The sequence below is a fragment of the Corythoichthys intestinalis genome, chromosome 19 (assembly GCF_030265065.1).
Source record: "Corythoichthys intestinalis isolate RoL2023-P3 chromosome 19, ASM3026506v1, whole genome shotgun sequence".
Classification (NCBI taxonomy): Eukaryota; Metazoa; Chordata; class Actinopteri; order Syngnathiformes; family Syngnathidae; genus Corythoichthys; species Corythoichthys intestinalis.
The window spans coordinates 39549402-39560270 of NC_080413.1; the positions used below are offsets into that span (position 1 = coordinate 39549402).

At 39.3% G+C, this 10869-nt stretch overlaps 1 long non-coding RNA gene across 3 annotated transcripts; it reads left to right on the plus strand.

Annotated features, from left to right (window-relative positions):
• The first annotated feature begins 6709 nt into the window (after positions 1 to 6709).
• On the plus strand, positions 6710 to 9957 carry LOC130907953 (uncharacterized). Of its 3 annotated transcripts, none has more exons than XR_009061557.1 (9): positions 6710 to 6769; positions 7284 to 7382; positions 7446 to 7552; positions 8782 to 8842; positions 8917 to 8971; positions 9167 to 9235; positions 9357 to 9459; positions 9543 to 9612; positions 9742 to 9957. It is a non-coding gene; the product is annotated as an uncharacterized LOC130907953 (long non-coding RNA). The 3 variants fall into 3 exon arrangements; XR_009061555.1 differs by having other exon boundaries at positions 8917 to 8967; XR_009061556.1 differs by having other exon boundaries at positions 7476 to 7552; positions 8917 to 8967.
• The last annotated feature ends 912 nt before the right edge of the window (positions 9958 to 10869 follow it).

Below are 10869 nucleotides of genomic sequence, written 5' to 3' on the forward strand. Positions count from 1 at the left end.
GTTTACTCAAGTGAACGACAAATCTCGTCACTAGTACCCTTTTGCTACAAATCTCGCTTTGTATAGATTTTGTCCATCACAACCCTCTTTAATAGAGTATACCCACTTTCCTCCCACTGTTTTTCTGCCTTCTGGCAATTTTGTCAAAGTAAAAGTTTGGTTTTCCTCCAAAGATTTAACTTCTTCATCCATTGCTCTTTTCCACTTTTGTGATTCTGTAGAAGACATAGCTTCTGTGAAGTTCTGGGGTATACCGCACACTGCTCGATAGCAATAGTCTATGGTCGCAAGTGTACTGTCATCTTCACCACTATCACCCTGAACATAATCCTTCAGATACCCCGGCAGTTTGCGCTCCCGGGTAGGATATCTCCCACTGCTTGGGTAATTTGGCGTCACTGTGGAGTGCTTTTCGCCATCATCTTCTGCAGACTGTGGACCATCATTCCGTATGTCTGTGCCTACATGAGGGTGTGAAATGTCACTCTCATCAAAACCTGTTTTTGGATTCAGTCTCAGCTCTTGAGTTTGTTTCTCATTTTCGCATGTTGTCTTATTAACAAACTTAATCAACCTGTTTCATCACTTTTTCTTTACTGGGATAATAGACAAGAAAAGCTGGACTACCTTTGTCGTGCCCGACAAAGTGACCTTTTTCGCACCTCGAATCTAGTTTACCACTGTCTTGTTGGTAAGCATAGCATTCTGACCCAAATTTGTGCATCTTGGCTAAGCTACATTTTTTCCCTGTCAGTGCTGTGAATGGTGTTGTACCAATGTGTTTGTTGAAACATCAATTTCTCGTGTATGCTGCCTCTTGAACAGCATAGTTCCACAGGCTCTTAGGCATATTACTGTCGATCAATTTACACATGGCCATCGCAAAAAGAGTCCGCCATTCCCTCTCCGCAACCCCATTTTGATGAGGAGAGTGAGGACAGGACGTCTCGTGTTTGATTCTGTTCTTCCTCAGTAGTGCTTTGAATTCTTTGTTAGTGAATTCAGTTCCGTTGTCAGACCTTATGCATTTTACTATGCCATAAGGCGCTACATCAGCTAGGAACTTCTCCGTAGCCTGAAGTGCATCACTTTTTGCCTTGAGAAAGTAAACAAATACCGCTCCCGTATACTCATCTGTAAAAGATTGCATATACTTAACGTCATCTATGGATTTGTTACTTACTGGACCTGCCAAATCGGTGTACACTAGCTCAAGTGGTGTATCTACTTTTTCGGTTGGATTTCGGTTCCTCATCTGAGTGAACTTCCCCTGAATGCATACATAGTAGGGCTGGGCGATATGGCCTTAAGTACGTATCACGATAAATTGAGCAGATTTACCTCGATAACGGTAAATGACGATAAATTCGCCCAAGCAAACTGTTATATAATTTGAAAATTTGAATCAATGCATGGAATACAAATGAACAGTTTCTCGTTAAATTTATTTACCAGCTTTCAATTTAACAATTGCACATGCAGTCTAAACATTAAATATCAAAAAAATCAAAAGTATCTTGTAAACAATAAGAATTCTTGTGTGAACATTTATAACAGCTTGTATGACTTGAAAAATATCATCACTTGAATTTCATTAAATTCATTCCGCATTGTTATACACTAGATAGTGGCATACGTTTAGATATTTAGAATAGATACAAATACGACACATCCACCCGCCCCCCAGAAATTATACTTAATTAAAAAATAAAATGTTTCACAAACCTTTCCTTTCTTTTATTTGGCTCAATTATTTACATCTTATGATTTTGGAAATCCTTACAGTATGCAATAAATAATATTCCTGTTCCCAAGCACTGTGCTTACTGTACTGTAATTTTTACAAAAAATAAACAATACATAGTTACTCCCTGTCATCTAGGACGAGCCACTTACAAATACTGCTTTGAACACATCTTCACAGACAAAAGCAATGACACAGGCTTAAAGAGGTAAACTTTAATTGTGTAAATCACACTTAATGACGACACGATCTCCTGGTTGAAATAGACGACACCCACTTAATTCTATTGAAGATATGTAATGCTGAGGCAATTTGTCAACTTTACTTTTAAAAAGAAACGTGCACTGTTTATCCAGTAGATGGGGCTCTTGCAGTGTGTCAAACAGTGATTCAATTTAGGGCAATTGTCTTAAAAGTGTTTCATTGTTTCAGAAAGCCTCGGTTTTTCCATCCCTATCTGGAACCCGTCAAGAGTTTACTTAATGTCGGGTGAAAGTTTGGCGAAGCTAACTTAAGCCCGACTTCATCCCGTTTACTTGTAGCGTTAGCCGCTAGCGTTAGCAGCTAGCGTTAGCCTACCGGGCTTCTGTTTGATTGGCTTCCTGAAAACCATGTGACTCCAAACGTAAGCACACTGTCTGCTTTCTTAAAGGGGAATGAACATAGCCGAACAACACAGAGTCAAAACGGGATGAAAAGACTATATTTTCGTCTTTTATTAAATTACCGAATTTACTGACATGGTCAAAATTACGTCGGTCATCGTGAAGAATTTCGGTAACGGTAAATTTTCGGTTTACCGCCCTGCTCTAATACATAGCAATCTCTATCGGGTCTACGTTTTGCCCCTTTGATATGCATGTCAACAGTTACATCCTGCAATTTTAGTAAATCCTCATAATTGCAATAACCCATTATCTCATGCCATATTTGAATGTCATGGCTGGCATTGCATACATCATCTTCATCACATTCATTTTGCAAGTAATACATTCTGTTTTGCACGTGAACGTTAAATTTTGTACCATCAGGTGTTACAAGCACATCTTTGCCTTCCTCGAAAAATACCTTCGCTCCATTTGTGGTAGCTGACTTCACCGAGAACAGTTCTTGTGGAAAGGAGGGAATGTAGAGGGCGTTCTTCAGAGTCACTGTACATCTGCGCCCTCTGCTGTCAATTAGACATACCTGAGCATCTCCTCTTCCTTGAGCCAGCCCGAAAGTACGTTTCCCATCCGCTAACTCCATGCTGTGTCTCTCCGGCTTAAAGTTGCTGTCAAAGTTCTTGAATCGCCTCCTGCTGTTCATAATGTGTGACGACGCACCTGTGTCCACAATCAGTCCCGTCCTCCGGAACTGTGGTGACTGGCTGGCATCCTCTGGCAATGCTCTGAAGGAGAAATCTCCTCCCGTTGCCTTCCGAGCGTCATCCTGTTGCGTCTGCTGTCGGCTTCCGCCACCAACGACATTGCCGCCATCTTTGATGTGGGCATACCGTGCGCTCTGTCCACGCTTCTTCCGGCATGCTTTTTCGGCGTGCCCTGTGTTTTTGCAGGAACTGCACCAGACTGACTTTGTGAAGTCATCCTTTCGGTGGCCTTTTTCCCCGCACTGCCAACACGTCAGATCTGTCAAGGTTCCGGTTTTCTTCTTTTGCGCTGCTCTGGCCTTCAGCACCCTCTCTCCCGCCTCCTCGGCGACTTGGTCTGAGTCCTCTGCGGCCTCGAAGTTTCCCAGCTTGGCCTTAAACTCCCCCAGTGACATGTCCGTTGAGCTGTGCGTCACCATCAGCGTGAAGGGTTTGTACTTCTCTGACAACCGTCTCATAATCATTGCCATCATCAAACCTTCACTTGGTGCTTCACCTGCGCTCCTCAGTGCTGTTATAATCTTTTCAGCTCTGGTGATATATATTAAGTCACTGTCTCAGTTTCCGCTTTCTTCAATGATGTCATTGTAATGTATAAAGAAACTATACGGGGTCTACCTTTTCCAATGTAGTGTTCTCTCAACACTTTCAGGCTTTCTCTACCTTTGTCCTTTGTCTCCCTGAATATCAGTCCAAGACTCGTGTTATCCAGGAGTGGGGCTAACGCACAATATGCATCAGCGTTTAGCCTCTCGTCCAAGGCCTGAGCTTCCTCTGTTAAGGGTTCTGTTGGCTCCCTTAAAATAGTCTCTTTCAGGCCCGCTCCGTGCATACAGCATAGCATCCGTTCTTCCCAGAGCTCATATTCTTCTGCTCTCCCATCGAACGTGGGCCACTTGCTCTTGCTTCTGTTCGCCATGGTTCGCGTGTCTGTAGCTTCGTGTAGCTCCGCTTAGCACTGGTTAGCTCCGCTTAACATTAGCTAGCTCCGCTTAACATTAGCTAGCTCCGCTTAGCATTGGCTAGCTCCGCTTAGCATTTCTCACGTTTTTCACGCAACTAAACGCGCCATACTTTCACAGCTGACTTGCTTCTTTCAGGCATGAAAATGGGTCAGGGGTTAAAAAGGTGAGAAGGCTGTGGAGGAAATATGTTCCAGTACACTGTACACCCCAACAAAATATTGAGCTCTGTCGACCCACACTGTTTCAGCAGGGCCGTGCAGAGACCGGTGGAGGGGCGGGTGCTCGTAGATCAAAAGGGGCATATGAACAAGTATTTAATACACTTTAAAACAACATAACTTCAATTTTAACCAGCTTTAGATAATAATTGGCTGCGACTGTGACATACTTTAATTGGGAGGGGGCAACAGTGAATAGAAATCAAAACTGTCATCCACACTTTCTGGCTATGACTCAGTCAGTCTGCCTCTTTTCTTCCTTCAACCTCTGCATCAAAACTTCCTTCCTCAACTTGTTCATCTGAGAACAAACCACATCAGATGGTCACTGAGCCACCAACAGCACAGTTTTCTCAAAACTATTATTTCATTATTATCCATACTTAACAACTCTAGCACCTAATGATTAATAAAGCAATGACATAAAATCTTATTGAAAAATAACATTGTAATTGTGTTTATAATTGTATTTAATACCCGACTATCCTTGCAAACCTGTTCTTACCAGGTCTGCTATTCACCCAGCTGATAAGGTATCCACTGCCTTTAGCAGCCTCATCCGACTCCTTTTTTTATCCCTCAATCTCCTTTCCCTACGAGGCATGTCTATGTAATGAAATATAAATATTTAAAAAAAAAAAAAAAAAAAAAAAAAAAAAAAAAACAGACTCCCCGGTGGCTTTTAGTTTTAAAGCTTTCTTAATTTCTTTCTCTCTCAATAACGATGGAGGTAGATTTGTGTTTTTATTATTCAATCAAAAAACAAAGTTACTTCTATCAAAAACAAAGTTGCTTCAATCAAAATACTGTTATACTTTTAATCCCAAAAAAGTCACTTCAATAAAAAAAATCATTTTTGATTGCAAAAATAAATTTGAGACAAAAAAAGCATTTGAAAACTAATTTCCTTGATTGAAACAAATTTTTCCATTGAAGTAATGTTGTTTGGCGTTTTGGCCACATTTTGGCAAGGACATTTGTTTTTTTATTATTCAATCAAATAAGTTGCTTCAAACAGAAAAAAAATTATATAAAAAGAAAAACTTTGCACATGTGTCAATCACTGTTTAACAAAGCCTGAGAGGGTTTGAGTACACTCAGTATGAAGCATTTAATAAAGCCAAGCATTTTCTTACTACTTTATTCTTGTTTAAAAATAATTCGGTGGGGCAGTAACATGTTTAAAATTTATCATAATTCTTACATTTTGAAGTGCTTGAAAACCATTTATAAATGATACTTTGGTGAAAAAAGTGAAAAAACATGTCTTATATATATGTATCTTTTTTCCAATGTAAAATCTGAATAAATACATTGAACACACACACATAAATGGGGGGGGGGGGGGGGGGGGGGGGGCGCTACTTCGCGGTTTTCACTTATTGCGGCGGGTTCTGGTCCCCATTAACCGCGAAAAACGAGGGATCCCTGTATTTCTGAAAAGCTTTAAGAAGCAAGAGTCATTCCCACCACTTGTCGGGCCGGTGTTGTGCCGACACCGGCCGTCAGCTCAAGTCCCAGCCGAAAATAACGCGTCTAAGGCGGACGACGTGAGCGATGCAATGCGAGGCAACCCCTCAATCCGAGAGCATGCCACTTAATTTGACTCAACAGTGTGTTTCTTCGTTTATATTACCGCTAAATACACAAGCTTGATGCCAATTTAACGGGAGCTATTTTTTTCATGGGAGATTTGGCTAGCTCTGGCAGTGTTCAACGGAAGCTGCAACGAATGGCATTAACTTTTTTATATCGCAAAATGTGAAAACGATTGAAACCATTACTCACCAAATTCAATCTGCTGGCAAATACAGGCAAGTGTGTATGCTGCGCTCTGGTCTGCCCCGGTGTGGATAAGGCCTGCTTTTTGTTTTCGCAGCTTTGCAATGTAACCAAAGGCTCGCCGAGCACTCCTTGTTTGTAAGGAGTTCGCGCGTTTGGAATAATGGCACGCAGCTTGGGCCGATGATTGGTTCTCGTCAGCGAAGCATCTAGAAGGATTTGCTGACTGTCCGTGTCACTTTTTTAAAGAACCGATCAGTTTACGTACTAAGTTAATCACATGATGATAACAATAATAATAATAATAATAATTTAATAAAACCTCCCGACCCCCCCCCTCCCAAAAAGAATTTCTCCTCGGATCTACGCAATTCACGTAGGTCGCCCTTTTTGACTTCAAAACGGCGAATTTCGCCGAAAGGTGAGAGATTTTCATGCCTGTTCTTTGCCCGTCGACTATTGTTTGGAATCTAATCCTTGTGACCTGGGCCCATAACCTGCGCTCTCCATGAGGAGAGGAGTCTGGCTGCAGCCCGCCTCTCTCAGTACCCTGCGCCGCTCTTCTCAGTACCCGTCCCGCAGACAGGAAATGACGCAATACCGCAGCTCTCAGTCTCCTCAGACCGGAAATGTCGTCAACCCTTGCGACGAAAACAAGTTACGTTATTTCACCTCTTGCGAAGAAAACACGGTAAGTGGCCGCACTGAAAAAAAGTTTTTAAAAGCGTATGCATGTTTAAAAATGTTAAATAGCTAAACAACACTTGCGGTGAAAATATGAAGTGTTTATTCTGAGTTGAAAAGACCGTACTTATATCTAGTATTCTTAATGTAATTTAAATAATGTCTTCCTTTACTAACTGCATGTGACTTTGCTCTACTTATATTGTTTAATACGTACTGATGAATTCAGCAGCGAATTGGCTAATGCTGCTTATGCGTTTTACTTTTTTTTTTCACAATGAACAGTCTTCTTTGCGTAGTTTTCATTATATTGCACTCTTATTTTTCATTATGTACATGCCTGCAATTCGCAGCTCGCTGTTTTTGTTGTATGGTATTGTTGTTTTGCCTTCATTTGTTTTGTCTGGTCCTTTGTAGTTTGAATGTTGTCACATGATCCAAATAGGACAAGGTTGGAATTTTTTCTTGATATTGTTACTCTGCTTAGCTATATATTTTTTATTATTTTATCTTTTTACTAGCTCCAAGATCACCACCCCATTGGGAAAAAACTAAATCACGACCCCCAAATGGTAGTCTTCCCATGCAGATACAGGGATGTCACACAGATCCAAATGGAAGTAAGTAGCATAAGTAGTAATGTACTTTAGATTTTGGACGGTGCTGAACACTTTTTTTGATAGACATCGAACACTGTAAAACCCACTGTGCAGACAGGACCAATTGTGACGATATAAGACCATGCCGAGCTTCATGGACGGTTCAAACTCATCCTGCCCAGGAACGGCTGGTATGTTTTTATGTCTGAGACAAATGTTGTGTTCAGTGGAAATCTGGATAGGCTTATTATTCCTTATATTAGTTAACAATTGGACATAACTGATTATTTACTCTTTGTTTATTTAACCAATCAACATTCTCATTAGCTTATGCAAATCTTAAATATAAAGAGGCCAGAAATGGTGTTGATTGTCTAAAAAAAGAAAGTTTGATTGACACGTGCTGACTTTTGGAACGTTGGCTTGAACAATGAAATGGAATCAACTGTGAATTTTGAGGATTTAGTTTCTCTAAAGAACATAATGTCACTTGTACAATTAAGTAAAATGTAACTTTTTTTGTTTTTGTTTTTTTGCAGATATGAAATACATATTTATAACTTGTCTAACAAGTAGCTCATTCAAAGGTATAAAAAAAAGTATTTTTTGGCGTGTGTAGGGTATTATTTTAACTATGTTGCCTACAGAATGCTCTTATGGGCTCATGTAGGTGTCTGCCTACGTTTGTATTTATATAACATATGTCCGTGTGTATAGATTATGTATTTTTCAGGGAAGGAGCATATTTGTGGCTGACCCCTATGTTGTTGCAACATGGTGAAAGCCTACAGGATATGACCCACACATGCATTTCCCTGTAAGGCTGATTAGTAACAACTACAACTTGGAGCTTTGGTTCATTTTCAAAGAACAGTCAAATCATAACAAATTAAATGATCCAAATTCCAATTATTTGTGGGAAGAAAAACAGATCCAATCATGAGATCAGAGAACTATTGTTATCTCTAATGAAATCAGTATCCATTCATATTGGCATGGCGTTTCCATGATGATCCAGAATAGCCTTGTTTGGTTTTGAAGGTATGTTCCAGTCGATCCTTTTATGTTGCCCCTTCAATTAAAACAGAATTGCACTCCAGATGATTCATCCAATCATTTGAAGCAAAATTTTAATGCCGCTCTAAAATTGCGAATGTTTTGTTTCAAGGGCGTTGGCCCGGTCTCAACATTGGTAGGGACGAATATAATGCAAATAAGGTTGCTCAAAAGTTGGTGGGGACAACTTTAGCAACCTGAAAAGCTGGTCGTGTTATGTCCCTACCGTCCCTATGCAAACCTACGCCCTTGTTTTGTTTGCATGAATCATTTAAACCTGACTGGTTGGTGTTCTTATGCATGGAAACACGTTTGTAATTGTTTAACTACTGTATTTAATATAAACCTAAATCTTCAATTGCAGAAAACGCTGACAGTCAATCAACAGGGGGACATGGAAAGAGAGGATTGGAAGTGAAATAGAGGTATTTATATAAAAGTGTGTATATTCATTGATTCAAAACTTGAAGGAAGTGACTCGGTTAAATTCTTACGTTAGGGTTTTCCGGGACAGCCATAGGGGAAGGTCTGTGGCATCTTCATGTTGATGGTAGGTGAGTTTAACTGTCCAGTTTTGTCCTCTGTGATATTTGTATTCATTTATCCATTTGTAGTATGCTCTTGCACTGTTCTGAATGCTCTCTTTGAGTTTAACCATTGTAAATTGAAGTTCACCGAATCATTCAAATTGGGCTACAAAATATCCTTGTCGTTATTCTTTATTTACACTTGTTTTTAATTTTTGTTAGACTGATATGCCAACTCTGAGGAAGTGGTGGTGTATATTGCTAGCGGACAATTTCAAACTTGGGTGCATGGTAAGTCTTTGAAACTGTTGATATGACATTCATAGGAAAGTACACAGCACAGCACCTTAATTCTTTGTTGGAAAATGTGGAATACTTATTTTTGTATTTTTTCAACTTATGTGAGCCACAGAAAAGAGTTTGCCCATTGGACAGATGAGGCAAAATCATTACTGCAGGGTGAAGTGCCACCAGTCTATCAGTTACAGAAGTGAAATTTGAATATAATTGCTGAGGTCAGCTTTTAAAAACTTTTTAGTGTCCATTACTCTGACGCACTTTTGAACATGCCCCCCTTTATTCACTGATTTATTTTTAGGAAGAGCTGCAACCACAGCTCCTTCAAGTTAGTGGTGGCCCACTCCAAGAAGATATGGTGGGAAAAAATGGTAAGATTGTTTATATACCTAGTTTAATGCAATGCCTGGAAAGAAAAATCAAGTATAAAATTAACAAAGCATCATTTTTATTTTACTTATGTAATATTCAAATAGCTCTTTTCTTTCTCTTTTCCAAAGAACAGTTTTGGTAAAAGGATTGTGCAAGACAGCACAAAGCCTCGGACAGGGCTAGGGGGAAGAAAAAAAATCAATGCAGTAGGAGTTCCCAAGCATCCTGCAGATGGAAGAGGATGAGCACGAACTACAATGTCTTGGAGCCATTCAAGTTCTGTTTCAACCAATGTCTTGGAGCCATTCAGGTTCTGTTTCAACCATCTGGAAGACGGATTTACCTTTTTTGAGAAGATTGTTGACTAAAGAAAATATCTGTTATTCTCTCAATAATAATAAAAATTAAAAAAATAAAGTTTACCACATTAGAACTGGTTGTATTGAGTTCATTTTTCTACACTTATAAATTAGTTTTTTTTTTTCTTCTTCCTTTTATCCCAGATGTTAGTTGTAGGTAGTTTTAATTACCTGTGATGAAGGCGGGAGTGTTTTTTGAAAAATGTCAGGTAATTAAAACAACCTACAACTATTGTCTGGGATAAAAGAAAAAAAAAACAACTAACACATGACAACTATTTTGTCATTTCTGTTTGAAATAAAGGTGCCTTTCCTGGAGCAGAAAGTGTTTAATATAGTTTCTGAACTAGTTAATTAGGATCTTGAAGAGTGAGCACCCACATGAATGAATTTAAGTAGCAAAATGAAAGACAAAATTGGTTTGGTTGCAACATTGAGAGAATATTACGTTTTTGATACATTAAATTGTAATGAAGCTATATTAATGTGTCCGTTCATAAAAATGTAAGGATGACAGCAATTTCTAATAATTTTCAATTGGAGTATATTTTACAATTGACAAACTAAAGTACACACTGTGATAGGTCACAGGCGATCATTCAGTCACTAATTAAGCCTTTATTGCAGTAGTGTGTATTTTAATTTTGATGTACTGTAACCGTGTTTTTCATTTTGGTAAAATCAGCAGGCTTTAACAAACTGACCGCGCTTAAAGAGTTAATCTCCCGATTTCACCAAATCAATTTAAGGAGTATGGAAATAAATTAATATTTATATAATAATGAGTGATGCTGAAACCGAAAATAAAAGACGTGCGAAAAGAAAAGTAAACTAGTATTTACGTTCGAATGGACGCTAACTATTACGATAAAACCGGAAGCTCGGAGCTCGAGCGCT